The sequence below is a fragment of the Macaca thibetana genome, chromosome 11 (genome assembly GCF_024542745.1).
Source record: "Macaca thibetana thibetana isolate TM-01 chromosome 11, ASM2454274v1, whole genome shotgun sequence".
In the NCBI taxonomy this organism is placed as follows: Eukaryota; Metazoa; Chordata; class Mammalia; order Primates; family Cercopithecidae; genus Macaca; species Macaca thibetana.
In genome coordinates, this window is record NC_065588.1 from 111,558,762 (window position 1) to 111,577,972 (window position 19,211).

A 19,211-nucleotide genomic window follows, 5' to 3' on the forward strand; every position below is an offset into this window, starting at 1 on the left:
TGTCCCTGGCAGGACAGCTCTTCAGCCACTTTAGGGTGTCCCAGGAAGGGACAGTGACCAGATAGGCATGGTAGAGTGTTGAAAACAACAGATCTCATTGGGAAAGCATCTACTATGTGCCAGGTGGTTCCCTTGGGTTAACTCAATTCTTTCAACAGCTCTTACATCTGTCCCCTGTCCCCTCCCCATCAGAGTGGAGCAGGGAGGAGCAAAGCTTGCCTACCAGTGGGCAGGATGCTGATGTCAGGGTTTGTGTTCTTGCCACTTCTTCGCAGAACCCGCATGAAGATCTGGGTGTTTCGGGGATGGAAAAACTGGGACACAGAGGATGAACTGGGTTCAGAGGGGAGAAGGGACCCACGGGTGTTCAAGGCCTCAAGACCCAAATAGGTCTGGAGGAAAAGAGCCTGACTTTCCAGCCAGCTCTTGATCATGTTGACTGGCTGATTTCTCAAGCGTCCCAAAGGGAAGTTCTATTGGTAAAGTCCTGATTCTCAAGAGTGATTTCTAGACCAGCAGCATCGACAGCACTTGAACTTGTTCAAAACGCAGATTTATCGGGCTCACTGCTAGACCCAATGACTCAGAAATTTGCAGAAAGAGAGATTCAGACATCTATATTTTTATCTGCATTTTAACAAGCCCTCCCGGCTATTGTGATACAAACTCACATTTGAGAATGAGCATGTGAGGAATTCTTTTTATATATGAGGGAACAAAAGGACAGAGAGGTCAAGCAGCCTGTCCAAGGTTGCAGAGGCAGTGGTTGTGGGGCTGGGCCTTAACCCCATTGTTCATGGTTTCTCATGAGAGACACCTGGGAGATGCATCAAAATGCAGTTTCCCCTGTCCTCTCTAGACCGACTGACTCAAGATCTCCAGGGCTAAAGCCCCCAGTTTGTCTTTTAGCAAACTTCCAGGTGAGTCTAGAATTTTAGAATTCTTCCCTAGTTCCTGTTGCTCTATACTCGTGTAGTTATTTTCTCTTCCCACTGTCCAGTTTCCTTCTTTTCTTTCTCCCACACCCCTTCATTTTTTCCCCTTCTCCTATACTTTGGGCCTCTCTCCACAACCAGCTAGTTGTACATAACTAGTTCGTCGCAGAGAAACTAGAAGAAACCCAGGGTACCGTGTCTTATACCTCTCCGTTTTTAAGCTGGTTAATAAAAAATAATTAAAAATCATCCACAAATATGTTTTTTCTTAGCATTTCAAACAGTATAGAATTTTATAGAGTTTTAGAGAGTAAAAGCTGTTTTTCTTCTGATACTTCCCAAAACCAGGCAACCCCCAATTACTGTTAATAGTTTAGTGTGTCACGTTCCAGACATCTACATTTTTTATTCAAATAAATATATGCACATATACACTCAGATGATAATTCAAAACAGAAATGGAACTATACTATTCCTATTATACTGTGACGTGGCTCACTTAATAGGATATTGTGTACATTCCTGTGTGTGATTTTGTTTGTTTGTTTGTTATTTATCTATTTTTTTATTTTACATTAAGTTTTGGGATACATGTGCAGAACATGCAGGTTTGTTACATAGGTATACACGTGCCATAGTGGTTTGCTGCAACTATCAACCCATCATCTAGGTTTTTAAATCCCGCATGCATTAGGTATTTGTCCTAATGCTCTCCCTACCCTAGCTCCCCATCCCCCGACAGGCCCCGTGTGTGATGTTAGCTTCCCTGTGTCCAGGTGTGTCATTGTTTAACTCCCACTTATGAGTGAGAACATGCAATGTTTGCTTTTCTGTTCCTGTATTAGTTTGCTGAGCATGATAGCTTCCCTGCAAAGGACATGAACCTGTTCTTTGTTATAGCTGCATAATATTCCACAGTGTATATGTGCCACATTTTCTTTATCCAGTCTATCATTAATAGGCATTTGGGTTGATTCCAAGTCTTTGCTATTGTGAACAGTGCCACAATAAACATATGTGTGCATGTGTCTTTATAGTAGAATGATTTATAATCCTTTGGGTATATAATACAAATAAATATAGCATATTCTTGCTAATGGTTATAGAGTATACCACTTTTGAAAGTATATGACTTAGTTGAATTCGTCATGAAGAGATGGTCATTTTTGTAGCTTCCTATTTTTCACTACTGTAAACAGCATGACCCTAAATATGTGCTTGTACATGTTTGTTTGTTTGTTTGTTTTAAGACAGGGTCTCACTCACTCTATCATCCAGGTTGGAGTGCAGTGGTACAGCCTTGGCTCACTGTAACCTCTGCCTCCTGGGTTCAAGTGATTCTCCTGCCTCAGCCTCCGGAATACCTGAGATTACAGGTGTGTGCCACCACGCCTGGATAATTTTCGTATTTTTAGTAAAGATGGGGTTTCACCATGTCGGCCAGACTGGTCTCAAACTCCTGACCCCACGTGATCCCCCAACTTCGGCCTGCTGAAGGGTTAGTATTACGGGCATGTGCCCATATGCTTTTTTGAACATGTGTAGTCTGAAAGGTGAATTGCTTTGGAGAGAAAATACTGGGATTCAACCTTCTGTCCATTTGGCAATTTTCTTCCATTCTTTTCCAGTCAGAGTTTTCTATGCCTAAGAGGGTAATTGACACAGAATGACAGCTACTTGTTTTCATTGCTGCTTTTCTTTTTTACCTGCTTCTGGGGAGTAAGGGAGAATTGAAAACTGAAATGGATGCACTCTCTTGCCAAAGTGGGAAGATTGTCATGAAGGCCAGCTCAAGCTTCAAGACAAAAGCTATTAATAGTGCTCTTCACATCATTCCTAGAGAGAAAGAAGATGCTCTTGCTGATTAAAAAACTTGGCAGTTTTTAGCAACAAGGAAAGTTGGTGAATTTTCCCAGGTTAAGTATGAAACATGACAGAGCTTGGATGAGCTGCTCTGACTCCCTACTCATTGTTGCTATTTTCCTTTTTTTTTCTTTTTTAAAATTATACTTTAAGTTCTGGGATACATGTGCAGAACATGTAGGTTTGTTACATAGGTATACACATGCCTTGGTGGTTTGCTGAACTCACATCTGAACCCGTCATCTACTCATTGTTGCAATTTTCTATGAGGCCCCCAACCCCCTGTGATTTCAGTATAAACACCATACAGCCACCCACACCCCACCCGGCTCCCTATGACTCAGTCACATACTCATCCCAGAGTCATTAGAGAATGGAAATCATGAGCAAGATCTGGCTCACACCCAGGGAGTGACAAAGCATGTCCAGAAAATCAGGGATTCCCCTTCTGCCAAGGAGGCACGAGTGGAGACAGCCAATTCTCCATGGTCAGGAGGGAGATGTTTCAAAGCTCCAGGCCTCTGAGGTTGGCAGAACTGCATGTTGTTTTGGGAAACCGTGCATTGCAGCAATTGTGAGGGAACAGAACTGTCTTCGAGGCAAGAGAAATAACAGAGCTGAAATAGACCATGCATTAATGGCGAATTGCAATCTCAGGTCTCATTGATGCCATGCTCTTAATTATAAATAGTATTTGAAACCCATTTCCCTCCCTCATTAATGATAACAACTAAGTTTGTTAAGTAGTTACTCTGTTTTAGGCACTGTCCTAGGGACTTAGAATACTGTAAGTATTTTGGACAACCCTTTTGATAGGATTATTATGATCTTCACGGCAAACTGAAGAAACCAAGTCTCAGAGAGGCTAGACAAGCACTTTGTTACACAGTTAAGAGAGCACGAATCCCAGGCATTGTGAAAGATTACAATAAGCACAAAATAAAAAGTTCCAATGCATGTTACAAACCAGTACTGAAAAGGAGCAAATACATTTAACCTCAAAGTTAACCTCACAGTTTCTGAAGGTTGAGAATCTGGAAGCAGCTTAACTACATGGTTCTACTTCAGAGTCTCTCATGACATTGCAGTCAAGTAGTCAGATGGGCTGTCATCTCATCCGAAGGCTTGACTGAGGGAAATCCATTTCCATGCTTATTCATGTGGCTGTTGGCAGGAAGTCTCAGATTCTCACTATGTGGGTCTCTTTTCAGGGCTGCTCCCAAAATAGCTCCCCCAAACTGCTCCCTGCAATCAGTTGAAAGACAGGGAGGAGAGGAGAGAGAGGAGAGGATGGAGGAAGAAAAAAGGAGAGCAGGAAAGTGGGGGATGGGGGAGAAATAATATACCTGCAATATTTTTTGTTATCTAATCTCAGAGGTGAAACACCATCACTTCTGCTGTATGCCATTGGTCAGACCAACCCTGGTACAATGTGGGAGGGAACTACATAAGGATAGGACTATTAGAAGCTGGTTACCATAAGAATACATCTCTCAGCTAGAAAATCTTTGTGGTCTTCATGTGAAACAACATACCGAGGACCTAGTATCCTTTATTTTTTCTCTCCATCCATCACTCAGACCAATGTCAAATGTATACAATTGGAGGGAACATTTCCTGCCAAAGAATGAGGAGTTTCTATCTTGATTCTGCACAGGAATATCGCCCAATAAACTTCGTTCCTGTCAACTCAGTCTCCTCAACAAACAGGCAGGTGGCATTGTCTTCCCTCCTACCACTTTGAACCAAGGATGCTGATTATTCTAACTCCAACTTTATCACAAAAGTTAATTCTCTGCCTTGCTCTGCCCTCTCTGTGATGCATGCAGACTATAAAACTCATGTTCCCTTACCCTTGGCTTTCAGTTGGGCTTGACCAATGATAAACACCAGCAGAAGACTGAGGGTGGCAAGAGAGAGCGCTTGGGTATCAATGCCTCTATTCCCTTTCTGCTTCTGTATTATATATCTGAAAGGGTTTGTGGCTCCCCATGTCTACACCACTCACTGGGTAGCCTCACCTCCATGGCTCCAGCTTTCATTGGACCCCAAGAGTCCTTTTCCTCCCACTGCCCCTTGTGTTTTAGGGCTGGTGACAACTTCCTGCTTTTAGAAGTCCCTGATGGTGCTTCATCATCCATTTCTGGTTCTTCTAACTCAGCTCATAATTCTGTAAAAAGTCCTTATAGAAATATCTCTCAGTTAAACAGCTGAATGGAATTTTGTTTTCTGTTGGGATCCTGGCTCCACAGACAATGAAATGGGCTCTGACTCCCACACCTTTGTTTCTTCACACTTCAAGACAATCCTTTAAACATGTATAAGTGTAGAGAAGGACATAAGGCTCACTTTTGTAAACATGGGATTTGAGAAATCCCTTGAGACATATTATGGGGTATAAGGATTCACAAGGCCTAGGATTCACATGGCCCTGACCACCACATCACCCCAGCAGAACCTTTTGAATCATCAAAAGTTTATGCATTTTAAATGTGGAATGCATGAATGTAGGCTTTAAGAGGATTTCCAGTGGATGATTACCTAGGGCACTGAAATGTGAGGAGCTTGAGTAAGTTCTTCCTCATCCCCCAAATCCCACCTCCCTACCAAAACCAATCACGGTTTGCAATTTGAGTTATGTAACACTGTGTATGGCCTCCTCTTTATTATAATTTCCTCATAGGAATCTATTGTTTTTTTCTTTCTGGGGAAAGAAGGTAGAGGAAACCTAAGTTTGAACATCCCTTCCTTAGACGAATAAAATGTAGTAGTCTTCTATTACTGATAGTGTCTAAGAGAAAAGAGAAATAGCAAAGCTGGCAATGATTTTGCAAATCACTCCCTCTTACATTCATTCATCCATTCATTCACTTATTCATTCCAAGATCTGTACCTTGTATTATGGAGGTTCTGAGGGTGCACAAATAAATCTGATGGGGTACCTTCCTTCAAGGACTCCACAATTGAGAGAAAGTAAGCAGACAAGAGCAAAACAGCCAAAGTAAAGCAGAGCTTTTTGTCATTGTATTTGTTTGTTTGTTTGTTTGTTTAAATCTAGACTTTCTCTCTTTTCCTCTACCACAGAAGGTCAAACTGAAGGAGGATTCTTCCATGTGCTGTGTTCCATAAGAGTAGATTAAATAATTAGGATGATTTTATTTGTTCATATTTAAGAAGCCATTTCTCAGGCAGGCTCTATGGAGGAGGGGTGGAGAATGAAGGCACAAAAACCCAGGAAAAAATCATTCTAATTAAACCATACCTCCAAGCTAAAGGAAATCTCTATTTAAAAAAATTTTTTTTTTTATTAAATAAGCAAACAAAATCCTCTCACTTCCCCTCTTTGATGAATCCTTGCTTCACAGCAGTTCCTGAAGTTACAACAGTACATGGGACCATTAGTCCAATCACCAACTATCAACTCAAGCTGGAGGAAGACAAATGAAGCTTTCTCCCTTTTTCCCTATATAACTTTAACACCACAATTACAGATGTACACATCAAGGTGGGAAGATTGTTGTTGTTTTTGTTGTTGCTTGTTGTTTGTGTTTTGGTAGAGCTTCTTTTATCTTTGTTCTTGGAATTTAAAAGATCTAAGGGAGTTGACCTGGAAAGATATTTATACTTTATTGGTGAATGGGAAAAGTTGCTTACTGAAACACATATACAGTTTAATCTCACTTGTATGGACATATAAGTGCATGCCTATGTGTGTCTGGGTATATATATCATACTTAAGAATGTACAGAAAATGTGGATGAATATAAATTAAAAGGTAAATAGTTTTCATTTTAAGTAACAAAATTGCAGATCATTGTTATTTTTCTCTTAGTGTTTATATTGATTTTTTTTCAGATTTTTAACTTTTTAATATTGCTACCACTTATGGAATACTTGCTCTGTGTTTTCATAAGTGCCATTTACATCCACTACCTCCTATAATCCTTTAGATACCCCACAGGGAGGGGTCCTATTATGCAGATCAAAAAAGTAAAGTCCAGAAAGATTAAGACTCTTGCGTAAGGTCACAAAACTCGTAAGTTGTAAGTTTAAGATTGGATCGGCTGGATTCTGTGGCTCACGCCTGTAATCCCAGCACTTTGGGAAGTCAAGGCTGGCAGATACCGAGGTCAGGAGATCGAGACCATCCTGGTCAAAATGGTGAAACCCCGTCCCTACCAAAAATACAAAAATTAGCCGAGTGTGGTGGCACACGACTATAGTCCCAGCTATTTGCAAGGCTGAGGCAGGAGAATCACTTGAACCCGGGAGGCGGAGGTTGCAGTGAGCCGAGATTGAGCCACTGCACTCCAGCCTAGTGACAGAGCGAGATTCCATCAAAAAAAAAAAAAAAAAAAAAAAAAAAAAGGAATGTGTTTTTTATGTGAAGATATTTTTAAAAACATTATCTAGAAAAAGAACTATCGAATTAATTCCTAAGAAAGCAATTTAGAGAGTTAAAGGGAAGGGCAAAACTCACACTCATTTGAAAACTCCCTACCACATTTTCTAGGAGCCAAGTTATTTGACCAAAGCTCTAGATATTGGTGTGGTTAAAATGAAGTGAGAAAAAAGCAGACCAGCAAAGAGTATGATACCATTTTTCTAAGAGAGAGCGAAAGAGAGAAAGACAGAGAATGTTATGTTTTCATCTAAGATGATTGTCATTATAAGATTCAATATTGATTTGATGTCCTCTTTTATTTAGAGGGGTATGAGATGAATGGTGTGAAATATTAAATATATGTACCTATCCTTTATTTTAAGATGTGTCGGGATCTCAGAAATCAGGAGAGCACGTGTGTACCTTAGAATCAAGGAACACTCACGGCAGATAATCTTTGCAGAAATAAGGACCAAAGGCCGGGCATGGTGGCTCAGGCCTATAATCTCAGCACTTTGGGAGGCTGAGGTGGTTGGATCACTTGAGGTCAGTTCGAGACCAGCCTGGCCAACATGGCGAAACCATGTCTTTACCAATAATATATAAATTTGCTGGCCTTGTTGGTGGGTCCCTGAAATCCCAGCTACTGGGGCAGCTGAGGCAGGAGAATTGCTTGAACCCGGGAGGCGGAGGTTGCAGTGAGCTAAGATTGTACCATTTCACTCTAACCTGAGCGACAGAGTGAGACTCTGTCAAGAAGAAAGAAAGAAAAGAAAGAAAGAAAAGGGAGGGAGGGAGGAGGGAAGGAAGGGGGGGAGGGAGGGAGGAAATGAAGGAAGGGAGGGAAGGAGGAAATGAAGGAAGGAAGGAGGGAGGGAGGGAAAGGAGGGAGGGAGAGAAGGATGGAGGGAAGGAAAGAAGGAGCAAAATATTCCAAGGAACAAAATATTATTTATTATCTCTGCATTTCTCATGTTTTCTACATTAAGTACTTATCACTTTTGTCATAATTAAAAGTTTATTTTAAAGGCAAAGTAATTGCATTCAAAAACATCTTTCTGCATTATATCCCGTCTCTCATTATACCCCGTCTCTCATTATGCGCCTTCTCTCTGTATGAACCCACAGGGGCAGAGATCTGTAGACCTGTCTACTCCTTGAAGGGTTAAGCTATGTTTCTGGAGACCACTAGTATTTGACCTACAGCTGGCCCATTTTACAGATGAGAAGAAGAAGAATCAAGTCGAATACAAGTTAGAATTTTCAACCCCTATATTTTAGCAAGGATATTTTTGTTGTCTAACAACCTACTTTATAACCCCAAGAGGGTGGTGGATGGAAAGAGAGATAATCTCATGGAACACCCCAAACAAAAGCAAGGTAGAGAAAAACCTCTTGGAAGGTGATACTAGCTACAAGGTCGCTGGAATCAGTACAAATACCCAGGGCCAGTCATTTGGAGACCTTTCCTCTCTTAATGTAACCCAGTTCTATTCACTTTTCATGTTTGAGTGTCTTCCTCATTTCCCCACCTGTGTATCTTCCTTGTCCCTTACAGCATCTTCTTCCTTGCAGCTTTAAGTTACCATGATTCCTCCAGCCTTAGCTTTGCCCCACACGATGTCTCTGCACAACATTTTAGCTCCCGAACGTCCCTGTCACCGCCACTCAGTGTCCTCCCAGCTAACTCACAGAAAGACAGGGAATTACATTGGCCTATTCACCTTCATCTGTGCCAAGTAACACCACCGGTGACAGCTCAGCTGAAAGGCAACCAATAAATGACTTCCCCTGAGTCCATGGTGGTCCTTATTTCCTTGTATATTGACACCACTCTTGCATTTATACGATCATTCATGTATTCATTCAACAACTATGTATTGAGCACCAACTCTCTGGTAGTTCTAAGCACTGGGAATATAACAGTAGACAAAACAGGCAACAGTGACCCAGTGTGGGTAGGGGGGTCCGGCATTAAATTGATATGTATGTAAATTATGTGGTGTATTCGATAGGAATCAATAAGGCAGAGTGAGGTGGAGGGGGAGGTATTAGGGAGGTTATGTTTTTAAATAAGATGGCCAGAATAGGCCTCCCCGAGGCGACATTTGAACAACAATTGGGAGTAAGGGAGTATTCCATGATGCTATCTTGGGAAGGCGTTTCAGGCAGAGGGGGCAGTGAGTGCAAAGGCCCTGAGGTGGCAATCATGCCTGGTATGTTTGAGGAGCATGATGGGAAGTCTGTGCATCTGGAGGAGAGTGAGGAAAAGAACCACGCGGGAGATGAAATCAGATACCCCCCAGTAGGTGGAGGGTGGGTGGCCACATAGAGCCTGTGGGTCATTGTAAGCAATTTGGGTTTTACCCTCCTTAGTCTAATTAAAACAGAATATTTCACCAAAGCACTTTCAGAGCCCCTCTTTGCACATGTATGGAGGCGTTAAAAACAGAAAAAGGCTACAACAACTTTTCTTTCAGGGAAGAAAAGCTAAAATCATTATGCAGGTAAAGTGCATAGGAAGTCCTAGTTGTGGTGCCTGCACGTGTACACACACATATGCACATGTATGCGTGCCTGCTGTCTCACACACACACATGCGCGCACACACACACACACACACACACACACACACACACACACAGTCCTCCCTGAGAAGTAGGGGTGATATAAATAGAGAAATGGCGACGGTGGCAGCCTGGAGCCTTGGGCTGAGGTTGGATGAAGCCGTGGCACTAATGCTAATGAATTCTGATGATTTGGAGCGGTCATTAAACTAATAAGCCCATCTCCAAATTAGCACAGCGGTTGCAGCCAGCGAACATTTAATCAAGCCACCTTCATTATTTTAGACACGGCACACTTGGTGAAAGTGGCTGTAGGAGACGAGACTGAGGACCCTCATCTGATAATTTTATCACTTGCCTGCCAGAGCGTGAAGGAATCAGCGTGATGAAGTTGCCCTGTTGGTTTCTTTCCCTGCCAGAAGGGAATGCCAGGGAAAAGCAAGCCTTCGTCTCCTCTATAATTACATGAGCCCCATCTTTTTTAAAAATGTCTTGTGATACATTCATGATTTCTGATTTTGAATTTATTCTTTAAGTTTTACTAGTTAGTGTCTATCTTCTAAAGAGCTTCTCTGCTTCAATTCCTCCCATTCTTTCTCCACCTCCCTCTCCTATCAAAAATTGATCCAACCCCTGGCCCAGCAACCCCAGCCTTGCAAACCTCAGCTCAGACAAGGCCATGCATGAGGAAGGAGGGTGGTGGGTGCCCACGGAGATTTTCAATTCCTCTCTTGAAATTTCTGGCCACATCTCTCTTTTACATATGCCCCAGCATGCCCTGAAATGCCACCTTTTCTGGGCCAGTCTGTGATCTCTGTGGCCTGATCAAAGATGAGGGTGACCAACTCACCTTGGATTTCCTGGGACTTTTCTCGTTTTAGCACTGAAAGTCCCATGTCCTAGGAATTCCTTAGTCCCTGGCAAACTGGGACTGCTGGTCCCCATGTCAGAGATTCAGCATCATTTCTGTCTCATAGTGGGCTTCAGTTTTTTGAGTGTAGTTTGGGTTTATGTGGTTGTTATTTATAAAGGATGAAATGCTGTTTCCCATAAGCAGCTCTGCCTCTCTCTCTTTCTCTCCCTCTTTCTCTTTCTCTCTCTCTCTCTCTCTCCCCCCTTATATTTCTTCTCTCTGATTCTGTCTCAATTTCTTCCTCTCATTAGGAAGATTAGATGAGTTAACGCTCCATGCCTGGGAAAGTTCTGTGTAAGATAATTGCATCCAACTCCCTGATTTTAAAATCAACTCAAAATTGACATCACGGAGTGCCTGGGGCGGGGCTCTCCCAGCCGGGAGGAGCTGCATGTGGAAACTGAGGCTTAGAGAGTTAAATTCTGCACTCAGGATGCCGCAGGTTCGTCCTCGGTGGTCCCTTGCTTCATCCCCAGGCCTGTCTGACTCCAAACACTGCCCTGGTAGGCACTGTCCTCTATGGCCTTAGGGAGCCACTTAACTTCAGTTTCTCCATACTACAAAAAGATAAATAATCCCTGCATTTTCTTCCTCACAGGAAGATTTAGGGTGGAATGAACAAACAGACTGTAGATGGTTCTCTCCAGCAAAAGCAAGTGGGGAACAGTCCAATCATCATTACTGTTTACCCGGGTCCTTTCCCTGGGGTATTCACTTTTCTTTGCCTTGGATAGAAATAGAAAGAGTGTGTGTGTGTGTGTGTGTGTGTGTGTGTGTGTTAACTGCTGCTGAACAATTTCACCATAGTTCTCAGAGAAAGTGGCCCTCTGTAGGCATAAGAGGGATAGAACATTGATCCCACAAAAGCATGCAAAGCTAAAAGCTGTTCTTACCTTTACAAACACTTCTGTCAGGCCTGGGGGGGCCTCCTGGTTGGAGGATCAGGGAATTAGACCATGAAGCTGCAGAAACAGGGCAGAGGAATTGAGTAAATAAACACGCCATTTGAAGGTGATTAAGTGGTTGACAGGAACCTCATCGTGGGTGGGTTAATTGGTCAATATTTACTGAATCCTTACATTAGAGGCCATCCTGAGTCTTTAGAAGACGTCATTCTTGCTGCAGAGGTAATGGAAAAGATCTTTCAAAAGCCAAGACTCCAGTTCCGGCATGTGGCAATGTATCCTCTTTCTGAAATGATAATGCCCACCATCATTTATTGAGCATTTACTAGGACCCTTGATGTACATTATTGAATGTGCATTATGGATAAATATATATGACAGATAAATATACATAATATATTTTATTTTAAAATATGCATTATGAAGTGTACGTTATTTTTATTGGATTCTCACGTTCATCTCTCAGAAAACTGAGACTCAGAGAAGCTAAGTGACTTATACCTGCTGGAATGAGGCTCCTGCGTACAGCTTCTCAACTTCCACGGATTCTGCCTCCCTTCGCCTGCGTAGCAATCTAGATAAGCTAGAGCAGAGCTCTGGGATTCTTGTTGTGTGCACAGATCACCTGAGGTCCCTTATTAAAATGCAACTCCTAGGTCTGGACGCAGTGGCTCATGCCTGTAATCCCAGCACTTTGGGAGACTGAGGTGGGTGGATCGCTTGAGGTCAGGAGTTCAAGACAAGACTGGCCAATGTGGTGAAACCATGTCTCTACTAAAAATACAAAAATTGGCTGGGCGTGGTGGTGCACCCCTGTAGTTCCAGCTACTCAGGAGGCTGAGGCATGAGAATTGCTTGAACCCAAGAGGCGGAGGCTGCAGTGAGCTGAGATCTCACCACTGCACTCCAGCCTGGGTGACAGAGTGAGATTCTGTCTCCAAAAAAAAAAAAAAAAAAAAAAAAAATGCAGCCCCTGATTCAGTAGGTCTGGAAGAGGAGGTCCAAGATTTTGAACTTCTAACAAACCCCCAGACGAGGCTGATGCAGTCAATCTGCAGGTCACTCTTTGAGTGTCAAGGGGCTAAGATTTGTGGCAGTAACAAACATCCCCCAAATCTTGATGGGTTGAAATAACAAGGGCCCATTTTTTATGCATGCTACATGTTCATCACAGGCTGGCTGAGGGCTCTGTTCCATGACATCCTCACTTTAAGAATAAGAATAATGGAGGAACTATCATATGGAATACTGCCATTCACAAGAGCAGAGGAGAAAAGATCTCTGGTGGATCTCACACTGGCATTAAATACCCACCAAGAAGTTCACAACTCATTGGCTAGATTTAATCACATGACCCTAACTAAGTACAAGGAGATCACAGATTGTCTATTACATTTGGGAAAGGTGAAGAGTCAGAAATATTTGGTAAGCATCAGTAAAACCATCACAGCCTCCTACAAATAAATCCAACAAGTGTTTACCAAGCACTGATTAAACAACCCACACAAAGTGAGGCACTATGGGGGATATTCAAAAAACTCTTCGCTCCCTTTCGTGTGAACCCTGGCTACTTCAACAACAAAAAGGAAAATATTTGAATGACAGTTCGAATTACATGCACACAAAAGGCAAATCAAAAGTTTTGCAACTCTAAAATATGCAGTGACTACAAAGGATCTTCTTGACTTATGCAAAATTTGAATTGCACAAGACTTTCCAAAATAAAAACTATTGCATAAGCTGGGAGTGACTGTGTTTTAAATGGAGATCACTCTGTACGCATATTTTTGCATACTGTCTTTTTTTCTTATCATTTCCACATCTTGGATTTTAGAGATGGCATCATTTTCTCAGGCTGTAATATTCTAATGTATTTAACCAGTCTTTTTTGTTGAATATTCAGATTCTAATTTTTTGGTCATTTTTTTTTTCTTCTTTAAGAAACAGTACATCATTAACTCTAGTCACTCTGTTGCAGAGCTGGTCTTCTGAATTTATTCCTCTTATCTAATTGAACTTTTGTGTCCTTTGGCAAACATCTCCCCAACAACCATGCTCCCTCCACCAGCCCCTGAAAACCATCATTCTACTTTCTGTTTCTATGAGTTAAATGTTTTTAGATTCCACATATAAATGAGAGATCATGCAATATTTGTCTTTCTGTGGCTGGCTTATTTCACTTAGTGTAATGTCCTCCAGTTTCATGCACATTGCCACAAATAACGGGATTTTTAAAATAAAGCTGAATATTATTCCACAGTGTACATCTACCACATTTTCTTCATCTATATGTTGTTCTGTTGATGGACACATGTTGCTTCCATAACTTGGCTGTTGTGACTAATGCTGCCATGAACATGTGAGTGTGGCTATCTCCTTGACATGCCAATTTCATTTCCTTTGGATGTATAACCAGTAGTGAGATTTCTGGATCATATGGTAGTTCTATTTTTTCTGGGGGGTGGGGGGGACTGAGTTTTGCTCTTGTTGCCCAGGCTGAAGTGCAATGGTATGATCTCAGCTCACTGCAACCTCTGCCTCCTGGGTTCAAGCGATTCTCCTGCCTCAGCCTCCTGAGTAGCTGGGACTACAGGCATGCACCACCATGCCCAGCTAATTTTGTATTTTTAGTAGAGATGGGGTTTCACCATGTTGGTCAGGCTGGTCTTGAACTCCTGACCTCAGGTGATCCATCCACCTTGGCCTCCCAACGCGCTGGGATTACAGGCATGAGCCACCACTCCCGGCCTCTATTTTTAATTTTCTGAGGAACCTCCGTACTGTTTTCCATAAAGGTCATACCAACTCTGCTGTTATTTTCAACAATGAATTAGCTGATGGCAAAATATTTCTGCATATTTATTTCTTCAGAAAAAAACCTAAAAGTAGAAACAGCCAGTTAAGAAAAATGAATGCTTTTAAGAGTTTTGCTATGCAGTGTCAAAATGCTGCCATAGAGCTTATACCAATTCAGATTCCCATCAGCATTCTATGAATGTCCATTTCATCACACTCTCACAAGAATGGTAAGTAGGTTTTAATCACAAATTTGAGAGTAAAATATGTTATTGCAATTATGGCTTGTGTTTCTCTGGTAACTAATGTGTGTGAATATATACAGTTTTAAATATTCATTAGCGAAATTTTCATTCCCTTTCACTTATTAGTTTATGTCCCAGTTCCATTTTATTTTCCTTTGGGGTTTTAGAATTTTGCTTATTCTATGACTGCTTTATGTAAAGGAGCACTTAACCCTTTGTTGAATACATATGTAGCTAAACTTATTTCCAGTATGTCACTTGCCTTTTAGTTATCTTTTTAAAAATAAATAAATAAATGATACTGGGGAGATCTGAATTGGTGTAAGTGCTAAGGGAACAATTTGACAGTGTGTATTGGAAGTTTTTAAAACTTAATACTCCTTGAGTAAGCAATTCCACTTCTGGAAATTTTTCCTAAGGAAATCCAAATGAACCTGCCAAAATATTCAGGGACCTGGTTAATCATTGTAGTGTTGCAAATGATAGCAAAATGAGCCCTTTATTTTATTTAGTGAGACCTGCCCATTCTTTCTTTCCTTGTGTTTCCTTTTTATTGCTTATATTAACGTTATACTAAGAGACATAAAGACGATGTCATTTTAATATTCTTTGAAGTTTTCTTTTCTGCTTAATTAAAAGTGGATAGATAAAACAAAGATGGATAGCTAGATGATAGTAGATGATAGACAGGTAGGTAGATTAGATAGATAGATAAACAGATAGATAGATACACAGATAATAAGTAGGGTGAATGGATGGGTAGATATCATATATATAATTATGTATATAAATACTGTGTATATAGATACACAGATACATATTGGTATGCATGTATGTATACACACACACACAGAGCGAGAGACAGAAAGGGGGAGAGAGAGAGACAGAGACAGAAACAGAGTCAGAGAGAGACAGAAGGAAAGAAATAGAGAGAGATCCTCTGGTTCCCTATATTGAATGTACATCAGGATCACATGCAGAGCTTTAGTAACTTACACAAATCTGGGTTCCTCCTCTAGAAAGAATGATTCAGTGGTGTTGGGTGGGGCCCAGGCATGGAGGAAAGAGCGTGAGCAGTGGTACTAGGAACAGAAGCCAAGAATCAGAGGAAAAACAAGGAGGCAGCTGAGTCACCTCCAAAGCAGAGAGCTAGAGTTCAGAATGAGCAAGCTCCTGCCTAACTGAAAGTAAAATCCACACTCCATAGAATGGCACTGAGGCTCCATTCCCATCCGGCCCTGGAGCATAGAACAGAGCCCACCTTGTCCCAAGCTCCCCAGCCTCAACCCACCCAGTTCCACTGGCCTTTGTTTTTGTTTCCCCAAAGTGCCAAGCCGGTTCCTGTCCCAGGACCTTTGTTCCTGAGCTTCTCTCTGCCTGAGACATAGCTGTCTTTCATTATTTATTTAACACAGTACAAAAGGCACATCCTCAGGGGCACCCTTCCTGGACCTTCTCTTCCAAACACCACCCCAGCTCCTTGTAACCAGGTACTTCCTGCCTCACCACCACATCCTGGGGCTCTCTCCTCCATCCCTCTCCATGGCTCAGTTCTCTCCATCTCTCTCACCTCAACAGGCGCCGCACCCCCCTCACCTCTTCAGCTTCTGCTGTGGGTTGTCAGTAATTCAGGTCCATCAGGCTCATCTCTGGAAAGGACAATGGGGATGGTGTCACATCACCTTCCAAGTATGACTTTCAGTTTCTCTTCACCTATCGATGTGCTATTACGCTAAAAGCCTGCCTGCTCGCTCTCTCTCTCTCTGCCTTCAGTTGTATTGCCAAATGTGCCTTTTATTGCCCTATCCTTGGTGTATGCCATTCTGAAATGCGGGTGGGAAATACTGTACCCCACATATGAATTGTTCCACTGATCCCTTGAAAACCTAGAGTGAGAATATATTGAATGCGGACCTGCCGTGTTCTAGGTATTGTGATGGGCAGTGAAGATTAAGATGTTCTCCCTTTACTCAAGGATCTCTCAGGCATTCTTCAGTTTGCCATAGTCCCTGTGACTCCCTATCGTTACCCTTAGTCTGCTTTACACATTTCTTACTTGCCATGACCCTGTCACCATTTGAGATTCTAATATTTGTTGTTGAAATTGTTAAGAAGTTTACAGCAGGTTTTAAGCACAGATGTGACAGAGATCTGTTTTGTTATTTATAGGGGAGATAGACATGTAAACACAATTCCAGTTATGTAAATGTCATTAATCATGTACTATTTGTTGAACACCTTCTATGCGCCTCGTCCTATTGAAGCCCCGGGCACTGTTTTAGGTGCTATGAGGAGGGTAAGGCAGAATGCCTTAAGAATGTACCAGAGGATTCCTTTACTCACTTCAAGGATTCAGATGGGATTTCCTGATGGAAGATGGTGACTAAGAGCGAAAGAGTCTGCAAGGGATAAAATGCTCCAGGCAGAAGAAATAGAAAATGCAAAGCTCGGGGTTAAGAACATGGGGAGTTTGAGGAGGTAAGAGCAGCTCAGTAGGCAATGCAGGGGGTCATAGGAATTAAGAATCTGGAAGGATAAATAAGGGCCAGTGGTTCCAAACTGCAGATTCAAGAGCCAGACGCTACCTTTAAAATGTGTGTTTTGGGGCGTTCGTGTACTGTTGAAAAATATTTTTGAAATAGTTATCATTTAAAAATTGGCAGATTTCACATAAACATATAAACTTTCAACTTATTTTTTAAATGGGGGAAAATCTGGCCACAGTGGGCCCAGATTTGCATGTGTCACCTGTCAGCCAGGAACATGTATCTTCTACTTCTTATCTCTGTAATTTGCCATAGTCTCCACCCATCTCTACTGCCTCACACTTGCCTTCCACTTCTCTTATTTATATTCTCTAGCTGGTCTCTGCACACAGTTGTGCTTCTGATACCCGTTGTTGGGATAGAGAAGTCAGCAGAGGCCAGATCCCCTAGACCCTTGAAGGCTGTTTGGTCTTTATCTTTAAAGCAATGAGGATCTGTTAAATCATTTGAAAGAGGGGAACAATTGGAGTTTTGTGATTTGAAAAAGAACTCTCTGGTGTATAATACGCTCACCAGAAGATAAGACCTAGACTAATCATAGTAGTAGTATTTATACGAATTCCTGGCTGAGGTGCGGTAGCTCATGACTGTAATCTCAGCACTTTGGGAGGCTGAGTTGGGCGGATCATGAGGTCAGGAGTTCAAGACCAGCCTGGCCAACATGGTGAAACTCTGTTTCTACTAAAAATACAAAAATTAGCTGGGCATGGTGGCATGTGCCTGTAATCACAGCTACTCGGGGGGCTGAGGCAGAAGAATTTCTTGAACCGGGACTCGGGAGGCAGAGATTGCAGTGAGCCGAGATCACGCCACTGCACTCCAGCCTGGGCTACAGAGCGAGACTCCATCTCAAAAATAAATAAATAAATACATACATACATACATACATACATACATAATTTTTTATAATTTTATAAAAATCAAGAATTCCTAACTGAAAACTGCCCAATGCCTGCAGAATTAAGAAATAATTGAATAACTGTGGCACATTCACATAATGAGTCCTATACAGAGATGAAAAAGAATGATCTACAACTAAACACAGTAACACAAATGACTCTCACAAAAATAAGATACAAGAGAGGGCATGCCTTAAAATTCCACTTAGGTAAAGGATAAAAAGAAATCAAACTAGTTTATTGTGTCACAAGTCCAGATACCAGTTGCCCTCGGGCAAAGAGGAGTACAGGGGTTTGATGAGGTTCTGTTTCTCATGGGTGCTGGTTACACGATGTGTTTAGTTTGTGACAATTTATTAAGCTGGACACTTGAGACCTGTGCCATTCTCTGATGGCACATGAATTTAAATATTTTAAAAATGACCTTTTTTGGTACCATTTTAGAAATAATGGTGACTGGCCCAAGATAGTGGTTCTCAAACTTTTCAAGAATGGAGTTAAAAAATGATAAATAGGAGATAAAACCTCTAAACTTGGATTTGCAGAGATGAATGATGAATGGGGGTAGAGGGAGATTTGGGGGCAGGAAAAACATCATGAGAACAACCACAAGAGCTGGAGATTTCCAGGTATGTTCAGAAGAAAAAGGGAAATCATTCATCTCGACTCTATTAATAAAGTGGAGTGAGAATAGCAGGAAACTACACAGATATCCCCCTACACCAAGCCAGGGAATCAAAGGAACTCAAAGGAAAAAGAAATGCAAGATTTTCTGACGAAACATTTACTTGCTTAAAAATGTCACATGATTTAAAAACACATGTAATAAGAATGGATGTGTGCCATGGAAACTTGTCCCGCATAAATTTCCTCTAAAGGTGTCTAAAGTACCCTTCCCTTCCTTCAGATACCATCTGCTTTAGGACTCTCTCTGCTTCCTCCTCTCCTCTCCAACCTCACAAATATCTTTATCAAATTCTTGTTGAAACATGGAAAAGAAAAATATTTCCAGCAGTGAAAGCTTTAACTTGTCACCTCCTGTTCTTCTCGAATTTCTAAAGCACGGAGGCCCAGAGAATATGTTTCCAATATCCTCTCGTCTCTCTCTGTTAGCATTTTGCTCCCTTCTACACCAAGGAGGTTCTGACCCCTGGCGTC